Source organism: Bos javanicus, chromosome 10 (assembly GCF_032452875.1).
Source record: "Bos javanicus breed banteng chromosome 10, ARS-OSU_banteng_1.0, whole genome shotgun sequence".
In the NCBI taxonomy this organism is placed as follows: domain Eukaryota; kingdom Metazoa; phylum Chordata; class Mammalia; order Artiodactyla; family Bovidae; genus Bos; species Bos javanicus.
In genome coordinates this window covers 5,262,816-5,272,607 of record NC_083877.1, presented here as the reverse complement: position 1 = coordinate 5,272,607, position 9,792 = coordinate 5,262,816, and positions in this window count along the sequence as shown.

Here is a 9,792-nt window from a genome sequence, read left to right as displayed (position 1 = left end):
CAGTGCATCTTGGAGAGGCCTAGGGATGGCTCTGGGGTCAACCCACCTCCATGACTGCATCCGAGGATGCTTAGGACACCAACCCTACTGCCAAGGAAGTCCTGGTACCATGGTGACAGGTTTAGAGCCTGGAGAACCCCAGTCTCAGCCGTGCCCTCGTATAATGAGAAGGGGTTCCCTGGTCTGGACAGAGGCAGACAACCTCCCGCAACTTCCACAATTGCTTTCTTCCCGCCTCTGCCAAGCTCACCATCCTAGGGAGCATTTAATAACTGGCTGCCAGGTCTCCTGGGGACAGACTAATGAAGCCGCCTTCCGCCTCCTGCAGCCCTTGGGGCTCTGAGCCCTGCCCCTCCCCGCCTACTCCCACCCCTCCTGTCAAACCTCCCACTCTCCCCTTTGAAGCGCTCAGGCCTGGGGGCCTCCGTCTGGGCCCTAAATTGCCAGGCTTTAGATGACAAAGGGAGCTCCAGGCTCCAGGAGAGGCCACAAAAGGAGGCACCTGTCTGGGGCAGGGGATCCTGGGGCCAGAACGTCCCTTCCTGAGTCTTACATCTGAGTGTTCTCAGAACGTCTGCTGAGTGGCTGCAGGAAACAGCCAGCAGACCCACCCGCCTCTCTTCTAAGGGCATCAGGCTGCACATGGGTCTCCATCCCCCAGCATCAAAGGGGTCCTGGTTTGGAAGAACCAGGGTTTGGATATTAAACGAATGTCTCTGCCTCACAATGTGTGACCTTGGGAGCCTAACTTCTTGGAGCCTTGGATCTCTCCTACTTAAAACAGGGACGATGATACCCCCTCACGCAGAACGGATAAAAGGAGGTCATGTATGTAAAGCACTTGACACAAGGCCTGGGGCACAGAATGTTCGCAATAAATTATACGCCAGAATGTTTCAAATTGCACTCCCTGGCAAGGTGAGGTGTCCAATCAGGATGTGGCTGTTGCCCTGGAAACACAGGTTTCTCTGTACAAAGGGTGAGTGGATGCTGCCGGACTGGCCTCCCCTCTCTGGCTTCCCCTAGGCCGGTTTCTGTCCCTCCAGGGGTTGGTACTAATTTGGAAAAGCCTTTTCCTCCTCTTGCTTAATCACCTCGAACCCCTGGAGTGATTTGTCAGATGGATTCCAGGGTTGGGCCCACGGATCACAGAAGCTCAGATCTTTCCATTAAACCTCCTTCGTGCATGAGTGCATAGTCGCTTCAATCGTGTTCTACTCTTTGCGACCCTTTGCACCGACCCCTCCAGGCTTCTCCGTCCATAGGATTCTTCCAGCAAGAATACTGGAGTGGGTTACCGTGCCCTCCTCCAGAAGATCTTCCCAACCCAGGGATTGAATCTGCATCTTTTATGTCTCCTGCATTGGCAGGCAGGTTCTTTACCACTGCACCACCTGGGAAGTCCCTTTAAACCTCCTTACTCCAAACTATAATCCACAAAGTGTGGGGAGGAAACAGGATGCCACCTCCCCACCCACGGGGCTGCCTGTGACCAGGCCAGTCACTAGCAAGGGCTATGGTACTCCCAGGTGTGCTGCTGTCTGGGGCCCTGATTACCTTCCCTAAAGGACTGCATGAGGGCTTTCCTGACCCCCTGATTTCCCTCAGCCTGGGTCTAAGGAGACCCATGGACAGGTCTGTCTCCACAAACCACTTCTCTGGGCTCCTCTGGGGTCCTGTGACGAATACCCACTTAGTCTGCTTACATGTCATCTCCTCTTCTTCTAGATGCAGGACCCCAGTATTACCTTGCAGAACCACTTCTCCCACACTCTCAGCTCCTGTAGCACAGGATGCCAAGGCTTTAGGTGTGGTCATGTGGCCCAGGTCTGATCTGTGAGAGGGTCACACCTTCTAGCCATTTGATTGGTTCAGGAGTAGCCATGTGACCAGGTCTGACCTGTGAGAAGGCCACATTCTTTTAGCCAATTGATTGGTTCAGGGATGGTCACATGACCCAAGTGTGACCAATGAGAGGGCCCCAGGCTCCTAGGTGCAGTGATTGATTTGGCAATGGCCTGTGACCCAAGTCTGACCAGTGAGAGAGCCCTACCTGTGACTTTACCTGAAACCACCAGGAAAGAGGCTCCATCTCTCCTGTACAGTGGCTGAGTTGGCCCAGTAAGAGCTTTGAGCTTCCCACAGTCATTTTACTCCTTATGTGGAAAACTCATCTGTGAGGGCAGCTTATACAGAGGAGCTCAAAGCTAAGCTATGGTGAAAGACACTGATTTGAGCTCTTGAGCACCAGGTGATCTCCCCTCCTTCAAAAAGCAAAGTTGCCCACATCCCACAGCAACCAAACATAAACTCTGAGTTGCCACGTGACTGAATCTAGGGAGTGATAGCACTCCCAAGTGCTGAAGTGAGCATTGACCATTAGGCTCAGGGTCAGACAGAATTGGTTATGGGCCCCGGCTCTGCATCCCTGCATGCTTAACCTCAGGCAGGCTACATCTTTTGTATGAGATGCAGTTACATTCTTTTTGAAATGGAGTTAACACCTGAAGGCAAGCTAGAAGACCCCATACTATTTCCTTGGTTAGAGTGTACTACTTCCACTTCTCCATCTTGTGAACTCCTACTTAACCTTCAAAACCCCACTCATCGTAACCTCCAAGCAGTCTTATTATTCCTCCCAACCCTGCCCCTACGGAGATATTACATATTGAGAGCTTACTATATGCCAGGCATTGTACTAGTGCATTAAGGTACACAATAACCCTAAAAGATGGGAACTAAAATATCCCTATTTTGCAAATAAGGCATCAGAAACTCAAAGAATTTAATTAACTTACCCAGGATCATACCTTCCTCTCTGGTGGTATCATGGTCCATTTTGTTTCATGTTATTCTCCCCTCCCCACCCCTAACAAGATTCTGAACTCCTTGACCTTGTGCAGCCCTGCATTCTTATCCACTCACCAGAGAGCCTTTACTATCAGTTGGAAGCATTCACACACAGGCTGACCACCAAGAAAGACTCATAAATATTCCTTCCTATTTATCTAGCCATCTTTCTCCTCACCTGCGTTGCCCTGACATTCACCAAGTGTCCCCAGGACAGATGAGGAGGGTGCCCTCTAATGTTGATGCCAAAAGCTCAGCTTCTCCGTACATCAATGCTGAATAAAATCTCAGAGACAGAGTTTGGGTGAAGTAGAAAAGGAGAGCTTTATTTTTGCCAGGCAAAGGGGGCCACAGCAGGCTAACACCCTCAAAACCATGTGCCCCAACTTGTGGAAGACAGTGAGAAGTTTTATAGTAATTGTTCAAAGAGGGTGTGATCAGCTTGTGGACATTCCTCTGATGGGTTGGTGGTGAGGTAAGTGGAGTCTGCATCATAACCTTCAGGTCCAGCTGGTCAGAGGTCTACATGCGTGTGGGCAGCATATGACTAATCGTTAACGTTCCCACCTGGAGGGGGTTTGAATATCTGCAGAACGGCTCAGAGATATGGTCGTGTGTACCTGTTGATGGGGAAACAGAACCTTGCCCCAAGGCTGCTGTTGACTGCTTGTTTCTCCCTGGTCTCGCATCCCCTCCCTTCCCTAATTAACAACTGCTTGAGTCCGCTGATCAGAACTCAGGGAAGGTCATGGAGGCTAAATGAAAGCTGCTTCCTATAATCAAAGAAATGGGGGACACAGAAAGGCCTTGTGCTCTGGAGCCCAAGGGGGCACAAGGGGCACCGACAAGGTCCTTGCACAGTATCAATGCCTCAGGGACCCAGTGGGTCTGTAAAGAAGAAAGTGGGCGGCAAGGAGACTTCAGTTAAAGGAGAACTGACTTCTCTGGGTGGCCAGCGACTCTCTACAGATTTGGAAACATCTGCCAGATACATCATTAATAGCTCAGTTAGTAAATCATCTGCCTGCAACGCAGGATTCCTGGGTCAGGAAGATCCCCTGGAGACGGAAATGGCAACCCACTCCAGTATTCTTGTCTGGAGAATCCCATGGGCAGAGGAGCCTGGTGGGCTACAGCCCATGGGGTCGCAAGAGTCAGCCACGACTTAGAAGCTAAAACCACCACCATTATAAATCAAACTCAAAGGAATATCTATTCTTATTGTTTGTTTTCCTTAACCAAAACTGGGAGGATACACAAGAATCTAATACAAGGGTTTATTTGTGGTGAGGGGTTGAGAACAGACTGGATGGCAACAAGTGTGGGAGTTCAGATTTTCTTTTTATTCTGTTTTGTTTTGATTTACAACTCTAAGAATGTATTATCTATTTAAAATAAAACAAATAAAAAATGTTAAATAACAGAAGAAGAAAGCCCCACTTATCTCCAGCTGACTGTTTCCATGCAAAGATGTGGGTCCTGCATTGCCAGAGTTTGCAGTCCAGAAGAAAACAGAATACAGGATTTTAATGTGAACTAGCCCCATTTTTAAATGTCAGGAATGACGTTTTCACATTTGAAAATCACTGAATTTGGGGTTCATCTTGCAACTGATGGCATGTCAGGGTTTGTGAGCTTTTCTTCCTTAATGGTATATAAAATGGAGACACACCTTCAATCAGTCTCACAGGAGGTATGATGAAATAATACAGTAATGGTAATGTAAATAAAGGACTTCCCTTGTAGCTCAGTCGGTAAAGAATCTCCTGCAATGCAGGAGACCTAGGTTCAATTCCTGGGTTGGGAAGATTCCCTGGAGGAGGAAACAACAACCCACTCCAGTATTCTTGCCTGGAGAATCCCATGGACAGAGGAGCCTGGCAGGCTACAGTCCATGGGGTCACAAGAGTCGGACACGACTGAGCAACTAAACCACCACCAATGTAAATAAATGCTTGAAAACACTGCCCAGGCAAAGAGAGCACACCCAAGGGTCAGATAGGCTGGGGGCTTCTGGGTCCGACTCCCTTCAACTATGAGCTCTGAGCTGCCTTGTCCCATAAACACGACATGGCCAGGCCCTCAGCCACCCCCAGCCTCTCACTGGAAAGGGGCCATCAGCTGCCCCTGCCCTGCCGCCCCCCCACCCCCCTGGCTTAGCACTGGGGCCAGGAAAAGCAGAGGCTGAAAAATGTGTACTGAGTGGATGCAAAACTGCAGAAGGAATGATTTAAGGACAAACTGGAGTGGGAGGTGGCCTCTCAATCCACCTGCATTTAGCCTCCATCCCAGGACCCAGCCTGACGTTCCCCAGAGTCAGGTCCAGTGGGCCAGGAAGCCACAGAGATGCTTCCTGTGTAGACATATGAGACACACCCTTCTGCTGCTGCTGCTGCTGCTGCTGCTGCTAAGTCGCTTCAGTCATGTCTGACTCTGTGCAACCCCATAGACGGCAGGCCATCAGGCTCCCCCATCCCTGGGATTTTCCAGGCAAGAACACTGGAGTGGGTTGCCATTTCCTTCTCCAATGCATGAAAGTGAAAAGTGAAAGTGAAGTCACTCAGTAGTGTCTGACTCTTAGGGACCCGATGGACTGCAGCCTGCCAGGCTCCTCCGTCCATGGGACTTTCCAGGCAAGAGTACTGGAGTGGGGTGCCATCGCCTTCTCTGAACACACCCTTCACATACCCCCAAATAGACAAGACCAGTCTGATGCCCTTCATCCTCTAGGTAGAATGAAAGAGGTCTTCCCAGATGTAGAGGGCATGGATACTTGTCTTTGGGTTGTTTGCTTTTGTTTTTTAACTAGCATCTCCCTTTTGTTTTGCTCAGAGTTTCTCAGTTTTCCTTTGGGAACCTCTTCTTCCCAACTTCCCATCAAGAGGGGCTAATCTCATCCCCGACCCCCCGACCCCCACCAGCTCTAAGGATGGGCACATGACCCAGGCCTGGCCAATGAGTGTCAGCTCTGAGATTTACCCTAGACTATTCATCCCTGGGTGGGATGAGGGGTGAGGGCTGGCTCCCTCTGTTGCTGAGCCGACAGGACGTGGGCTTGGAGCTGTTGGTGGCCATCTTCTGGTCCACAAGGCCAGACTGCCTCAGACTCCAGCTGATGCAGAGGAGATCGAGACTTAAGAGATGGAGAGACAGGTGTGTGAACGTGGCGAGAGACTGAGACCCATCCTGATGACATCTTTTGAGCTCCTAGACCAATCCATTCCTGAAGTCCATGCCATCTTCTTAATTATGTAAACAGTACATTTCTTGTATTACTTAAATTATTTTGAGTTGAAGTTCTATCATTTGTTCAGTTCAGTTCAGTTCAGTTGCTCAGTCATGCCCGACTCTTTGTAACCCCATGAATCGCAGCACGCCAGGCCTCCCTGTCCATCACCAACTCCCAGAGTTCACTTAAACTCACGTCCATTGAGTCGGTGATGCCATCCAGCCATCTCATCTTCTGTCTCACCCTTTCTCCTCCTGCCCCCAATCCCTCCCAGCATCAGGGTCTTTTCCAATGAGTCAACTCTTCATGAGGTGGCCAAAGCATTGGAGGTTCAGCTTTAGCATCAGTCCTTCCAATGAACACTCTGGACAGAGCTCCTTTAGAATGGACTGGTTGGATCTCCTTGCAGTCTAAGGGACGCTCAAGAGTCTTCTCCAACACCACAGTTCAAAAGCATCAACTCTTCGGTGCTTAGCTTTCCTCACAGTCCAACTCTCACATACACACATGACCATAGGAAAACCCATAGCCTTGACTAGATGGACCTTTGTTGACAAGTAACATCTCTGCTTTTGAATATGCTATCTAGGTTGGTCATAACTTTCCTTCCAAGGAGTAAGTGTCTTTTAATTTCATGGCTGCAGTCATCATCTGCAGTGATTTTGGAGCCCCCCAAAATAAAGTCTGACACTGTTTCCACTGTTTCCCCATTTATTTCCCATGAAGCGATGGGACCAGATTCCATGATCTTCGTTTTCTGAATGTTGAGTTTTAAGCCAACTTTTTTACTCTCCTCTTTCACTTTCATCCAGAGGCTTTTTAGTTCCTCTTCACTTTCTGCCATAAGGGTGGTGTCATCTACATATCTGAGGTTATTGATATTTCTCCCAGCAATCTTGATTCCAGCTTGTACTTCTTCCAGCCCAGCGTTTCTCATGATGTACTCTGCATAGAAGTGAAATAAGCAGGGTGACAATATACAGCCTTGATGTACTCCTTTTCCTATTTGGACCCAGTCTGTTGTTCCATGTCCAGTTCTAACTGTTGCTTCCTGACCTGCATACAGATTTCTCAAGAGGCAGGTCAGGTAGTCTGGTATTCCCATCTCTTTCAGAATTTTCCACAGTTTATTGTGATCCACACAGTCAATGGCTTTGGCATAGTCAATAAAGCAGAAATAGATGTTTTTCTGGAACTCTCTTGCTCTTTCGATGATCCAGCAGATGTTGGCAATTTGATCTCTGGTTCCTCTGCCTTTTCTAAAACCAGCTTGAACATCTGGAAGTTCACGGCTCACGTATTGCTGAAGCCTGGCTTGGAGAATTTTGAGCATTACTTTACTAACATGTGAGATGAGTGCAATTGTGCATTGACTGGTTCTATGAAGACCTACAAGACCTTTTAGAACTAACACCCAAAAAAGATGTTCTTTTCATTATAGGGGACTGGAATGCAAAAGTAGGAAGTCAAGAAACAACTGGAGTAACAGGCAAATTTGGCCTTGGAGTACGGAATGAAGCAGGGCAAAGGCTAATAGAGTTTTGCCAAGAGAATGCACTGGTCATAGCAAACACCCTCTTCGAACACCACAAGAGAAGACTCTACACATGGACATCACCAGATGGTCAACACCAAAATCAGATAGATTATATTCTTTGCAGCCAAAGATGGAGAAGCTCTCTACAGTCAGCAAAAACAAGACCAGAAGCTGACTGTGGCTCAGATCATGAACTTCTTATTGCCAAATTCAGACTTAAATCGAAGAAAGTAGGGAAAACCACTAGACCATTCAGGTATGACCTAAATCAAATCCCTTATGATTATACAGTGGAAGTGTGAAATAGATTTAAGGGACTAGATCTGATAGAGTGCCTGATGAACTATGGACTAAGGTTCGTGACATTGTACAGGAGACAGGGATAAAGACCATCCCCATGGAAAAGAAATGCAAAAAAGCAAAATGGCTGTCTGAGGAGGCCTTACAAATAGCTGTGAAAAGAAGAGAAGTGAAAAGCAAAGGAGAAAAGGAAAGATATAAGCATCTGAATGCAGAGTTCCAAAGAATAGCAAGGAGAGATAAGAAAGTCTTCCTCAGCAATCAATGCAAAGAAACAGAGGAAAACAACAGAATGAGAAAGACTAGAGATCTCTTCATTAAAATTAGAGATACCAAGGGGACATTTCATGCAGAGATGGGCTCAATAAAGGACAGAAATGGTCTGGACCTAACAGAAGCAGAAGATATTAAGAAGAGGTGGCAAGAATACACAGAAGAACTGTACAAAGAAGAGCTTCACGACCCAGATAATCACGATGGTGTGATCACTCACCTAGAGCCAGACATACTGGTATGTGAAGCCAAGTGGGCCTTAAAAAGCATCCCTACGAACAAAGCTAGTGGAGGTGATGGAATTCCAGTTGAGCTTTTTCAAATCCTGAAAGATGATGCTGTGAAAGTGCTGCCAAATTTGGAGAACTCAACAGTGGCCACAGGACTGGAAAAGGTCAGTTTTCATTCCAATCCCAAAGAAAACCAATGCCAAATAATGCTCTATCACTTGTAAATGTCCTCAAGTAACTACCTATCGAGTATACAGTAGTTTATGGAGTCCTTATTGATTAGCCAAACACCAGCTAAAAACTTTTTCATCTTTCTTTTACAAATAAGTACACTCCTTGCATGGATACTGTGATATACCACTCAGGTACCCTTTCAAGAATAATGAACTTTTTATCCCAACTGCAGAAAATTGCCTCTGTCAGACAGTCCTCAGCTATCAGCTCCTTCCGGGATTGCCTCACAAGAAGAGGGCCTTCTTACCTAAGGTGACTTCCTGTTCACAGGACTTCACACACCCTGTGACTGATCAAAATGGGGATATAAAGGCCAGGCCCATTTGCCCCAACTCAGGACACCTCTTAACGTACTAAGGATATGCCACCTACAGAACTCACCCCAGGGTCAGCTGAGGCTTCAACTGGCAGAGCAGGGCAACGCAACTTCCCTCTCTGCCCCATCCTGCTTCTTTCCCTTTCCCTCCACAGGTGTTGATTCTAAGAATAATTCTTAATAAATATCCTACACATTGAATTCTGTCACAGAATCTGCTTTTTGAGAGCCCAACCTGTTACATACAGCTGGTACCGAAAGTGGGTCAGGAAAACAGACACTGGGATGAGAGCTTGGAGCTGAAATACCTGCTAACCAGCTGGCCATCCCTCACCTCCCCCAACAGATAGCCCCTGGCACAGGTGATAAATTAGGATGGCAGCCTGGAAAAGAGAATTCATTAACTGGTGTGATACATTTGAGAAATATGGTGGGAACAGTAACTAGCAGGACAATTGAATTGGGTGGCTATTGTTAAACCCAACTGATCTGGAAAAACATAACAAAGGGTAGAGTGTGGTTAATCAGCAATTAAAAGCTAAATGGGAAAGCCAGAGGCCCTGCTGTTGGCATTTAGAGAAGCTGTCATCTCCCTCCATGGCAGGGCAGAGAAATGAAAACTCATCCCAGGCTCCAAAGAAGGCTTGACTCCAGCCAAGGCTGGTCCACTCTGCCACAGTCAAAGCCCAAGCTGGGAAAGAGTGGAGCCCTGACGCCCAGGATGGAGACCTCTGGATTGACTCTCCAGGTTCTCCTGAGCCCTCCAAGCTTGCAGAGGACCTGCCCCTTCCTGCTGGGGGCTGGCGCTGCCTCTTCACTGGAA